This window comes from Artibeus jamaicensis, unplaced genomic scaffold (assembly GCF_021234435.1).
Source record: "Artibeus jamaicensis isolate MK-2021 breed Jamaican fruit bat unplaced genomic scaffold, CSHL_Jam_final contig_1539, whole genome shotgun sequence".
Classification (NCBI taxonomy): Eukaryota; Metazoa; Chordata; class Mammalia; order Chiroptera; family Phyllostomidae; genus Artibeus; species Artibeus jamaicensis.
In genome coordinates this window covers 376107-389159 of record NW_026521299.1, presented here as the reverse complement: position 1 = coordinate 389159, position 13053 = coordinate 376107, and the positions used below count along the sequence as shown (strand labels likewise).

General features: G+C 54.7%; 1 pseudogene; it reads right to left on the bottom strand.

Annotated features, from left to right (window-relative positions):
* Positions 1 to 2878: 2878 nt before the first annotated feature.
* Positions 2879 to 4361, bottom strand: LOC119041228 (uncharacterized; annotated as a pseudogene).
* Between the last annotated feature and the right edge of the window lie 8692 nt (positions 4362 to 13053).

Here is a 13053-nt window from a genome sequence, read left to right as displayed (position 1 = left end):
GTCTCCCACAGACGCCTCTGCACCTGCACCCCGTCTTTGCCAGGGCTGCCCCCCCATGCATCTTCCCTCCCTCTTCTCCATATTGTAACCTTTCTCTGGTCGAGGGGGGCGACCAACCCTCCCAGCTCCCCAATTTTCCCAGGACTGTGGGGATTCCCAGGATGTGGGAGTTTCAGTCCTAAACCTAGGAAAGAGCTGGGCACACTGGGCCACTTGGTCACCCACCTCTCTCCACTGGTGCTTCCCCTCAGCATTTACACCGGCCTGAAAAAACACCCGCTCCTTTAACCGTGTGTGTGCCTGGCTGCCACCCTCAGTCATCCCCACGGCTTCCCCTTTCCCACGCAGCCTCTCTAGAGCACAGGGAGCCCATTCTGTCTCTGCCAGTTGTCACCTTCACTGACTCCTCCACCCACAGAGCAGCTGACTCCTGGACCACTCCTTCCTTTGGGCTGCTCTCCCCACTGGCTTTCCCCTAAAACCTCTCTCTGGTTTTCCACCTCCTAAGAGTCTCTTCTCAGTCCTAACTGTGAGTCAGCCTGGGGTTCTTTCCCCTCCGCCTCCTCAGTGATCTCCAGCGCAGACCCCTGCCCTGAGCTCCAGACCCGGCAGACAGTTCACGCTGGTTTACTCCACTTAGGGTCCACCCCAGGCACCTCAGCCTCCACGCCTGCCCTTCCCAGTGGTGAGTGGCACCATTAACCTCCTGTGGCTCCAGTCAAAACCCTGAGAACCCCTCTGAATCCCCTGCTCTGGCTTTAGCCTGAACAAACACCAGGCCAGGGCTCACTAAACCTTCCTTGTGGCCACAGCTGCTAAGTCAGGTCCTCTGCAGAGTCCCCTCCGCCCACCCCACTGTGCTCTGGGATCGCCATCTCAGCCTCCCTCTCAGGGCCAGAAAACACGGTCTCTGACGCAGCCAGCCCTGCCCTGCCCTGCCCTCCGCCCCCGTGCGCCCCAGCCGGGGAAACCGGCTCTCTCTCACCCGGAGGCTCTTACAAAATCTGCTCCCATCTGGGATGCTGTCCCTTCACCCTGGGCCTGCTACCGTCAACTCATGTTTCAAAGCCTCATGTTACGCAAGGCCACTTCCTCCAGGAAGCCTCCCTGATGCTTCCAGGCTAAGCGATCCTCCTCTGGGATCCTCCAGCACTGTGTACCTGTGACAGTTACACAAATCGCAAGCATCAGGCCCCTATATCATTGAACTCACCCCCAGGGGACCGCTTAAAAACCACGCTTCCTTCACAAAGGATTGGGACCATTAGGGAGTAGGAGGCAAAATGGCTGAGGTCGAAGCCCTGGACACACTGAAGAAGGGCTCACCCACATGCAGGAAGTCTACCCGTTCCTCAGGAGAGGGCCGTGGACTCAGGCTCGCAGGCGGGGAAGAGGGTCGGAGAGCCCAGGTGGGGCGGGCGGTAGGGAAAAGAGCATGTCTCAGCCCGCCCTGCCCCCCAGGAGTCTGCGTGAGGGAAGGGGGTGTGCCGGCAGCTCTGATGCCTCCTGCAGGCCGTGCTGGGTGAGGAGTGGGGGGGGCACCAGTGAGGCATACAGACACCCCGAACGAGGGCCAGGGGTCCTGGGCTCCCAGTCCGATGGCCCCCCATGGCCCCCCGGCCTCGGAGGGACCCTGAGCCTGGAGCTCTATGGATTCCATGTCCCCACCTGAGAAACAGGGGCAGCTTTATATGCCCCATCCACTTCGTGACGTAAGGAACATGCCCAGTACAGACATGAAGCCAACTCTGAAGAGAAGAAAACTTCCGAACAGCAGCGAGTGTGATTAGAAGTTGCCGCTGGACTACAGCGGGGCCAGCTGAGGACACCGGTGGGCTGCGGCCGCCTCCCCTCCCAGGCCCCCGGGTGGCCTCACTGCCCACAACTGCGCCAGCAGACGGGGCAGCCCAGGCCGCCTCCCGGCCCTTCTCCTCATGGTCCGCTGCGGTATTCCCCACCGGATCGGAACCCCTTGGGAATAGAGGGGGCAGCGTCTTTCATCCTGCCGAGTGTCTGACACACAGTGGATGCTCGGTGGGTGTGCAGGGCTGGGCGCAGGAGCCAGGGGCTGCAGCCTCTCCCGCCCCCACACCGCCTGCCCTGCCCTGCTCATCAGAGCAGCACCAGCCTGCTGCCCTGGCTCCTTCACTCAGGCCTCCTGGGGCGCCGGCACCCCTCCGGACTTCGCTGCCCCCGCTAAATCACACCCTATCACCCCTCCCACCCCTGGTGCCTTGGTCGCCCTTCATCAGCTACCCAGTGAGGATCACTGCCTCACAGTTCTTCCAAAACAGACCAATGCCACAGTGACTGCAGTCACAGGAGCAACCACAGCCGGCTCGGCGTCACCCTGAGCGCACGGGGACACCCGAAGGCACAGACACAAACCGGGGAAGCTCGAGGTGAGGCTGCAGACCCCGTCTTCTGAGGACCACACCGGTGGGAAGCACTTCTTTTTTCCTTCCCCCAGTGGCATCTCTACTGTCCTTTCTGACCTCAGTGCCAGTCCTCCCTCTGTCCTCCGGCCCTCTGCCTGTGCAGCCTCTCCCCGGGGGGCCTGGGGTAAAGGACTGTGGCCGAAGACTGGAGGGGTGGGGAACATCTGACAACCTCACTGCCCCCATCTCCTAGCAGCTGAGTGGCCTCGCTCTCATCCCCCTTCCCCTGCTGACCTGCCTTACCTCTCCCCACCCCATTCCTCACCCCCTGCCCAAGGTCCTGGCTTGTGTGGGCACCTGCTGGTCCAAAGTCCCAAAAAGGAGGCTGTTTCAGATCTGGCACCGCAGAAAGCTCAGGACTTCAAAGTCTCCCTCCTCCAGCCTGGGTGAACGAGCCTCTCCTCCACCCCTGGGGGTGCTGAGGCCGGACTGTGAACACCTCAGCCCTTGGGCTGTGTTTTCCCCTTCAACCCCTTCCTCCTGGAGAGCGCTCTGGGGCTGGCGGCCCGCCGCCCACCTGGCGTGGGCTGTGGCTCCTCCGCAGGTCGGGTCTCCAAGGGCAGAGCACAAGCAGGGAGGCTGGGGTGGCTGCTGCGTGGATCCCCAGTGGGGCAGGGGATCCCCTGGGGTGTGTGGCTGACTTCCAGGGGGGTAGGGAGGAGGAGGTCAGGGGTCAGGCTCCAGGCAAAGAAGAGCATGGAGAACTTTCCCTGCCACCTCCCAGAGCGGGAGAAGGGGTGGTGGAAAGGCGGGCTCTGGGGGACAGGGGAGGTGGCTCTTCTGGTCCAGAGTGGATGAAGATTCCCTGGACTCTGGAGGGGATGTGGATGGGAGGCTGGGTGGGGGAATCTCGGCTCCCCTGAAACAAGAAAGGGTTCAAGGCATCTTCCTCCAAGGCCCACAGGTCAGGCGGTCGGAAGGGAAGCTGCCTGGCAGGGGCCCAAGCCCCTCTCCTGCCGGTTCCTGGCTCTGGGCCTCAGAAGCCTCAGGGCTTTCTCCTCTCTTCGGAGCCCCCTAGATCTGCTGGCTCTGAAGAGCCAGGCATTTGGAGTGGGAGGGTGTGGGGGCAGGACCCTCGGGGCAGCTGGTGGGCAGAGATCGACAGGGCCCAGACGCTGGAGGGCTGGCGTCCTCCAGCGGCCCTTCCAGCCCCGGACCCCTAACGTGGTTCTGCAAGAACTGCTGTCAAGGCGTCTTCTCCTGTCTCTGCCCCCGGCCACTCAGCCCCACTCTACCCTCCTCCTCATCATCCTGGTAATCCCAGGGTGGGAAAAGTGGGTCGCCTTGGGAGGCAGCGTGCTGGGCTGCAGCCCCTCGTCCAACATCCACTCAGGTCTGGGCTCTGGCTCTGGCCCCGGCTGGGGAAGGCCCTGGTCCCCCTTGTGGCTCACAGGTTCTGGTGACTCACCAGAACCTTCACCTGAGGAGGAGGCAGTTCATCACTCTCCCCATGTGACTGGGGAGGACATCTCAGGTGCAGGAGAAAGGGTGACCTCATCCCAAGGCCAGGAACTTTGGACTACTGAGCTGCTGCACTGTATCGAGCCCCTGAAAAAGCTGGCTCCTGCCGCCGGAGGCTTCCTCACCCTGCCCCTCAGGAGCATCGTGTGGGTCAGACAGCCTCTCCCACACACTGATCACGTCCGGGGAGCTGAACAGGGGTGTTGCACTGCCTGCGGGACTCCCCTCCTAGAGCTGTTGACACCCTGTCTGCTTCAGAGTCTGAGGCTTACAGGTGCCGCAAGGCTGATGCGGAGGGTGGGTTGGCCCCTACAGACTGGAGAGGTCCCAGGTCGGTGGCACTCAAGCTCTGTGGAAAGCGGGACTGAAGTAAGATGGCTCGGTCCTGTCAATTAAGAAGCCATGTTCAAAGGATACACAGTAGAGCAATGACTCAGAGGGATGGTGCCACACCCTGAGCATGCGCAGTACAATGTGGCAGCCAACACCTGCTTATCTGAAGGGAGATGCCACTGTTTCAGACCATACACAGTAGAGCAACATAAGCAGCATGTGCTTATCAAGGTGGCACAACACAACATGCAACACTGTGTCATCCAAGAGAATGAAAGTAAAGCCTTCAAACAGGCAGTGGAGACGGCCGAGAGGAGCCGAGAGGGCAAAGAGATACCCCGCTACTTTGATGGACCCTGCTCTAGCTGACTCTGAAGCTGCCCTAGACTCTGCCTTGTAACTCACTGACCAGCTGCCCCCAGGACCTGGACCTGATCTCTACTCTTGGGACTCAGGTTCGTTTTCCCCCAATTCTCTTGTGTGATGTTATTGCTGTTTCTGGGTGATTGTTATTACTGGGTTATTATAGGTTTGGATTGACTCTGCATTAATAAAAGCTGAGTGAATAGCATAGTTACCTGGGTTGACTGTTACTCATAGGTGCTGGTGTTGCCTATAGGGCTGGTGGCCGTATAGGTGGCCCAGCGCCTCTGTTCTGGGACAAAGGCTGGAGGCTGGCTGAGAGGAAAGACCGTAGTGTGGATACTCGTCAAGAACTCATAACCAGCACCCACACGAGTGAGCTGGAAGTGAGGCTTCCTCCCTGCTCATCCCCAGCACCCAGCATGACACCATAACTAAGAATGGCACCATCGCCTACAGTGAGAGCAGCAGGGGACATGTCCCCACTCTGCAGCCTGACGCCACACCACGTCCCCATACCTGGTGGAGGGTTTTTTTTTTTTATGATTAAGAACATTACACATTTAGCCCTGGCTAATGTGGCTCAGTGGATTGAGTGCCAAAAGAACATTACACATTTGATCAATGAAAAGGAGGTTAAATGTCATTGCATTATGAAAAAATGTGTTTTAATGTAAAAGATAGTTTGCCAAGCATTCCAGGTTTATTTGAATTAAAAACAGGGTTGGACAGTTAAAAACATGATTTTTTGAGGGTTAGGAGAGCCTGTAGTTCTAGAACATGTGTGCCCTGGGACAAATTCTCGAGGGCCGAAGGGCACATCTTGTTTTCCAGGTGGGACACCTGGTACACACTCCCTTAAGCCTAGAAAAACCCACATTTGAAGAGGACTTTTCTGTCTGGGTGAAAGGCCAGGAGGTTGTTCCATTCGGGTCCTGCCGGGAGGGGGCGTCCCCAGACCGGGCCGCACAGTGTTTCCCTATTCAGCAACAGCATGAAACGCCCAGTCGTCTGGCGTGTGGGGATGGGGTTCTCCAGCACTCTCACCGCGCCCCCCCACCGCCGTCACTGTCGCCCCTCCTCTGGCAGCCCCCTCACCCACCCCAAGCCCCACCCCAGCAGGGGAAGCTGGACCTGCGATTATCTTTTCGGCCTCCTTCTGGGGCCCTGCAGCTGATTCTCGAACTTCTCCCTAACTCCCAGCTTGGATGCATGGCCCCTCACTCGTCCCCACATCACTGTCCTGCCTTTGAGGCTCGTCAGTTTCGGACTTCCGGGTCGTGGTGATTGCTGCGTGTGACGAGCTGCACACGCGCCCTGCCTCCACCCCTCCGAGCTTTTCTTCCCTGACTCTGACAGGAACTGCAGGGGAAGGCTGGACGGGGCAGGGGTGGTTACACAGGTTCACTGGGGGGGGGGGGGGGGGCACCGGGGCAGCGGGAGTGGAGAAGAGGGTCTCTGGGGCTGGGGCGGCCTCGGCGCCCGGGGCTGGGGGATGCGCCCTCTCAGGATGGCTGCTTCCACCTGGTTCCTGCTCCCTTGTCATTGTCACTTGTTCTTGCTCTTCATGACCCCTCTTCCTCCCAGTGATTCCCTTCAGCTTCGACCTTGATGCCTAGTACTTCCCAGATCAACTTTCTGGACGCACAATCCATTTGCCCCATTTCATCCCTTCGCCCCAGGCCACATCTCAGGTGGGCTGTCTCACCCAGCTGTCCTGGTCAGCTCAGCCCAGACTGTGGACACATAGCTATGGAGCTCTCTGGGGCAGAACGGCTGTCCTTACAGGGAACCACAAGTGTGGCAAAGTTGCCACAGCAGGTCTATTCCATTTTCACTAATTTACCAGATGCCTACTGAGAACTCAGCACATGCCAAGGCCTGTTCTGGGTCTGAGTGTACCACAAGGTCAGGGGCCCAGACTGGTTTTTGCCCTCCTTTCCCGGCACTCAGCCTCCTGGACTGTGGCGGGCTCCTCGTTAAGGGGTAGGAGAAGGGGGTGTCTACAGAACATAGAATTGTATGGCGGACTAAGCAGAGCCGAAAGAACTCATCCCAGCCCTGCTGCTTGCTGCAGACGAGGAGACTGAGGGGCAGAACAGTGGCATAGCTAAGGGCTCCTGGCTGCGGGGCTGAGTGTGGCCTCGTCTGTCTTCATTCGAGGGAAGTGTCCATCAGGTGTCCCCTCGAGTTGCAGAGGGGCCGGGGAGCCCTGAGCTCCTGGTCCTGTAATTCGTCTGCTCCTGCGTCTCTCCCTCCCTGCACGCACCCGCCCAGGCCTCTCCCGACTGTGCCCAGCCCTGGCTAATGTCAACGGACAAGGTGGGGAGGACAAGGTTGAGACCAGGGGACCCTGGGGCCCAGTCCGCCAACTGAGGAGCCCCAAGTCAGCCCGAGCCCTCTGAGAAACCAGGTGGGCTGCTCCCCCATGTCTTGTCTCGGACTTCACTGTGAGCTCTGGGGCCACTTCTGTCACCATGTATTGATAAATGAGTTTTAAACTCTGAGGGAGATTTGCTTAAAACAGGACACGCCCTGCACTGACACTTACAAACAACGTCTGCACTAGAGACATGGCTGCCTGCCCCTCAGGTCACTTGGGATGGACACAGAGATCCTTCCAGGAAAAATCGGTCACTTCCTTCTGCCCTGATTGGTGTGGCTCAGTGGACTGAGTGTGGGCCTATAAACGAAAAGACTGCTGGTTCGATTCCCAGTCAAGCACATGCCTGGGTTGCACTAGGTCCCCAGATGGGGGAGTGTCAGAGGCAACCAATCATGTTTCTCTCACATACTGACGTTTCTCTCCTCAGTTTCTCCCTCCCATCCCCATCCCCTCTCTCTAAAAATAAATAAATAAAATCTTTAAAAAATAAATTGTGGTAGGATACACATAACAAAAATATTATCATTTTAACCATTAAAAAAGATCAATCACTTCTTTCTAAGCCCCAAATCATGGGTGTGGCTTTGGTCCATCAAATTCCCTCCAATGTGATCCTTCTCCCATTCCATTCCAGGCTGTATCACTTTTTGTGCTTGGCTCCCTAAAGCTGCCACTATCCTTAACCTGAGGCAGGATCGTCCCTGGTTCCCTCAGCACTTCCTGTCTTTTCACCACCCTAGTCCAGCCACACCATTGTCCTCCAGGACTAACAGGGAGACATGGAGAAAGAATGAGAAGAGGATCGTCCCAGTAGGGAGGCCCAGGTCCGGGTTCCCAGCTGGAGTGCAGATTGGTACCATAGGAAACTCTCTAGAAACTTACAGGCCTGGCCACCTCCAAGAGGTTTAGATCAGTGAGTCTAGGGGGGCCCATGTTGAGTTTGCCTGTCCTAAGTGGTGGACTAGGGGAGAAAAGAGAAAGACTTTTGCTCACTACACCACCAGCTTCAAAATCTCTCTCTCTCTCTCACACACACACACACACACACATGAGGTGCAGAGAGAAATTGTGTTAGGGAACAGTTGCCTCTAATTGTTACCAAACTTTTGCAAAACAAGAAAAAACAAAGAAATAAAAGCAGTAGATAATTAAGTACATAATTGTACACACCACTTGTTAATTAAGCTTTTACTCCTAGAACCTGACAGAATCTGCTTATAAGGTGACGGCGTGAGGGAAATGAGGCATCTGGCAGGCCATCTGCAACACGAACGTTTTGTTGATGAAACCTCCCTGCCCCGCAAAAAGAATGAGATGCTACATGTTGTTTTCTGGAGCGGGGAGATATATCTTCATTCCATGCAGGAAATAAGCTGCCGGCTCTGAGTTAAGATGAAAGAATACCGTCAGAGCCAAGGGGCTCTGTCTGCCGTGGCCATGCCCTGCCGCCTGCACACATGAGACGCCTGCCTCTGCTGCCCGGAGCCTCCGGGGCCCCTTTGGTTGCTTAGCTGAGAGCAGCTCCTAAGGACCCATGATGCACAGAGAAGTGGCCTAGCCCAGGGTTATGACCAGCTCCTCCTGAAATGCTCCTGATCTTAATGTGCAGGCAGTCATAGACCTGGTGACGGTCTCCCCCGACTCCCCAAATTATCATTTTAATGTGTAACCAATATAAATTGTTAACGATATATTTTGTATTCTTTTTGTGTATACAGAATTCTGAAACTCACTCTATTTATATTTCCAGCACATCATAACTCCGAGCAGCCATAGTTTAGGTGCTCAGTACCTACATGTGGCAAGTAGCTACCATGCAGGTCTAAGGGCTCTGACCCACCGACTTCAGGCGGGCAAAGTGCTTGACCCCCATCTCTTCCAGAGACTAGGTAGCTCCCCTTCCAGCCCCAAGGTAGGGAGAGACAGTGCCCTGAGAAGGAACAGAGGGTGCAAGAAGGGACTGTGGACAGTCTTGAGAAAAGTGTATTGGTGGGGACATGGCTAGTCTCCTGTTTCATTCAAGCTTCTGGTCTCAAAGGTCCTTGACCTCTCCAAGCCCATTTCCCCATTTGTAAAATGGAGATAAATTGCCTACCTTGGCTGCTGCGCTGGGTTGATGGTAGAATGCACTGCACCTGGTAGAATGATGCAAAAAGTACACAAAACAGTGTGAGGTTTACATATGGATGAAATTGCTGTTGTTATTTTTTAAAAGATTTTATTTATTTATCTTTAGAGGGGAAGGGAAGGAGAAAGGGAGAGAAATATCAATGTACGGTTGCCTCTTGTGGGTCCCCTGCTGGGAACTGGCCTGCAACCCAGGCATGGGCCCTGACTGGAAACTAGACCTCGATCCTTTGGTTTGCAGGCCCGCGCTCAATCCACTGAGCTACACCAGCCAGGGCCTGCTGTTGTTATTAATAAGCTTTGAGTGTCATGAGCTCACATCCTCCACTTTGAGCTCACCTCTGACCTGCCTCTGAGCCACAGTGCAGTGCAGCCAGCCGCACGCCCTGGGCTCCATTCTTGGTCCTCCAGGCAGTGCCCACACCACTCCATCCCAAGGGCCTTCCCAGATCTGCTGCTCAGGCTCTTAGAGTCTACACAAGTGTCCTCACAGAAACTGGCAACTGGAAGGGGGCCACCTGGGAAATGGGGCTCTTGGGGGTGAACAGGTGGCTGGCCTCCTAGAGATAGGCTTGTTGGAGACACAGCAGGGCTCTCAGCCTGCACCCACCTCTGACTTTGCTCCTTTCCATCTGCTTCCTCCTCAGGATACACCACCCCCAATAGGGAGGGAGCTGCATGGGTCTCATACTCACCCTTGGTCCTGTTAGTGAGGTCACATAATACAAAGCATGATGGCCTGTGTCACAGAGGGAGAAAAGCACCCTTCTTGCCCCCTAGTTCGGAACTGCCCTCTGCCCAGACTTAGGCCAGGACCCCAGCCTTTTTCTTCTGGACCCAAAAGTGAAGGGAACCCCTCTACCTCTGCTGGGGGGCATCTGTTGTACTCATGGATGACTTTCTCTCTACAATTATTCCAAGAAATCCTTTGTTGCTCCATGAAGATGTGGTTGCCTTGCTTTTAGGCTTATCACCTCCCACCCTACTGGCCTCTCCTGCAGGGCCCAGGGCCCTATGCTCCACGGTGGGCTCACTGTCCCTCTTCTGTGACTGCCCCGGCCCTTTGGCCAGTGGTTAATTCTGCCACAGACACAGCCCAGGGGAGGCCCCTGCTCTTGTCATATGACGAGGACTCCATGAGGCCTGAGTCTGACCCCTGGAAGGTAGGACCATGGTGGGCCATCATCCGCAGGTGATTGATCTGAACAGGTAGTGATGTCCGAATGCCCTCATTGGCCTTTCCTGGGGACAGGACACGTGGACATCGAGCACCTGATTCCTTTCTCCCAACAACCCTGTATGGAGGGGGCCATGGAGACACTAGGAATGTGGGTGGATGGGGAGCCTTGCATCCCAGGCTGGTGGATAACATTGTTCATTCCAGAAAAGCCAAAGTGAGCTCTTCATACTCAACAATTCATGTCCCTATGGATTTATTGTTCTCTCTGCATTTTATCAAGAAAGAAAACTGGGCCTATTGTAATCCATAACTTCATCACATAAACGGAATCTTAGCTTGAAGCTATCCCCAGGTGGTGGAGTCCAATCTCCCGCTTTTTATTGATAAAGAGAATCAGGCCCTTGGGGCAGGAGTGAATTGTAGAAGGTCAACAAGCAATGGGAGCACAGAATAGCAATACAGGGGCCTGGGGCCCTGAACAGGTGGAGATGGTAAGGAGGTGGCAGGGGAGGAAAAGCCAGTTTCACTGCTGGGAAGGTGGTTTCCAGGACAGGACAATAAGTCTCCAGGGAGGGGCACAGGCTGCTGTATTTCTAAGATATTGTTTAGGGCCAGAGCTCCTATTGGACATAGTTTTCCTGATCAGCTGGGATGTCTTAGTGGAAAAAATGTGGAACTAGGACTGGGTATGGGGTGGAAGGTGGGAGATAGGAAGTGGAGGCCAGAGAGCAGAGCCAAAAAGAAGGTGAGCATCAGGCCCAGAGTGCAGACATGGGCTGTGGTCTGGAAGCTTAACTGAAGAGAGCCCTCCAAGGGCACCAAAGCCTGAGCTTGGCTCTGAGCTGGTTTGGCTTTGCCAGCACACTGCCAGTGGAATTAAATTCAGCACAAATCCTAGGCTGAGGCCCCAGGACTTTCACAAGAGGACCATCAACACCTGTTGGAAGGAAGGGGCACATGGTCTCCAAAACTTGGCATCGCTTGGCTGAAGGGGTAGAAGAGAGGAGCACCCTTTTATTTTTTATTTTTTTTAAATGTTTTTATTGATTATGCTGTTACAGTTGTTCTATTCCCCCTTTCATTCCCCTCCACCCTACCCCCATCCCCACCATTACCCCCCTTTAGTTTATGACCATGTGTCTCAAGTCCTTTAGATTCTATATTTCCCATACTATTCTTGCCCCCGCCTTCTATTTTCTATCTACTGTCTATGCTACTTATTTTCTGTACCTTCTCCACCCTTCTCCTCCTCCCACTCCCCTGTTGCTAACCCTCCTTGAGATCTTCATTTCTATGTTTCCACTCCTGATCTAGCTGTCCTTTTAGTTTGCTTTCGTTTTAGGTGTGGTTGTTAATAACTGTGAGTTTGTTGTCCTTTCACTGTTCATGTTTCTTTAACTTCTTTTTCTTAGATAAGTCCCTTTAACATTTCATATAATAAGGGCTTGGTGATGATGAACTCCTTGAATTTGATCTTATCTGAGAAGCACTTTATCTGTCCTTCCATTCTAAATGAAAGTTTTGCTGGATAGAGCAATCTTGGATGTAGGTCTTTGGATTTCATGACTTGGAATACCTCTTTCCAGCCCCTTCTTGCCTGTAAGGTCTCTTTTGAGAAGTCAGCTGACAGTCTGATGGGGACTCCTTTGTAGGTGACTGTCCCCTTAGCTCTTGCTGCTTCCAGGATTCTCTCCTTCATTTTAATTTTGGCTAATATAATTATGATGTGGCTTGGTGTGTTCCTTCTTGGGTCCAACTTCTTTGGTACTCTCTGAGCTTCCTGGATTTCCTGGAAGTCTATTTCCCTTTGCCAGATTGGGGAAATTCTCCTTTATTATTTGTTCAAATAAGTTTTCCACTGGTGGCTGTGCCTTTCCCCCTTCTGGTACCCCTATAATTCGGATGTTGGAGCGTTTAAAGATGTCCTGGAGGTTCCTAAGACTCTCCTCATTTTTTTGAATTCTTGCTTCTTCACTCTTTTCTGTTTGGCCATTATTTGCTTTCTTCTGGTCCACTCCATTGATTTGAGTCCCAGTCTCCTTTTCATTGCTATTGGTGTCCTGTGCAATTCCATTCATTTCAATTAGTTTCGCCTTCATATATTTGTCTAATTTGTGGCTATAATCAACCAGTTCTGTGAGGATCCTGATCACCAGTGTTTTAAACTGTGCGTCTGAGAGTTTTGCTATTTCTTCATCGCTTAGATCTATAGGCTCTGAGGCTTTGAGATCTTCTTGCACCATTTTTTGGTCTGTTCGCGCCATTTAAGTGTGAGAAGCAGCGCCTTGGACTCCCAGGTCTCTGGGTTGTGACGCTGTATGTGGGGGTGTGGTCAGAGTGGGGAAATGGCGACCCCCTCTGCTGTTTCCTGCCGCTGGGTGAGAAGCAGCGCCTTAGGTGGTTCACCTGGGTCGGGCCACTCAGAGTCACTGGGTTGTGACGCTATATGTGGAGGTGGGGTCAGAGCAGGGAAATGGCGGCGCCCTCCACTGCCGCTTGCTGCGGGGACCCGCTGGGCCCCGGTCCAACCACCCACTCCCTCGCCTGTCCACCCGCGCACAAATGCGTGACCACAGTCAACACGCAGCCCCGCTCCCCCGCTGTCTCCCCCACGGTTGCTCGCTCGGTCGCTCACTAGGTCCAACCCTGCACCTGGATTCCGCGCGTCTGGATTCCATGCCTGAGTCCGTCTGACCGAGTCCTCCTGTGCAAGCCCGCTTCACCAGCCGCTGGTTTCGCCCCTTACTGGTCAGGCTGAAGAATTT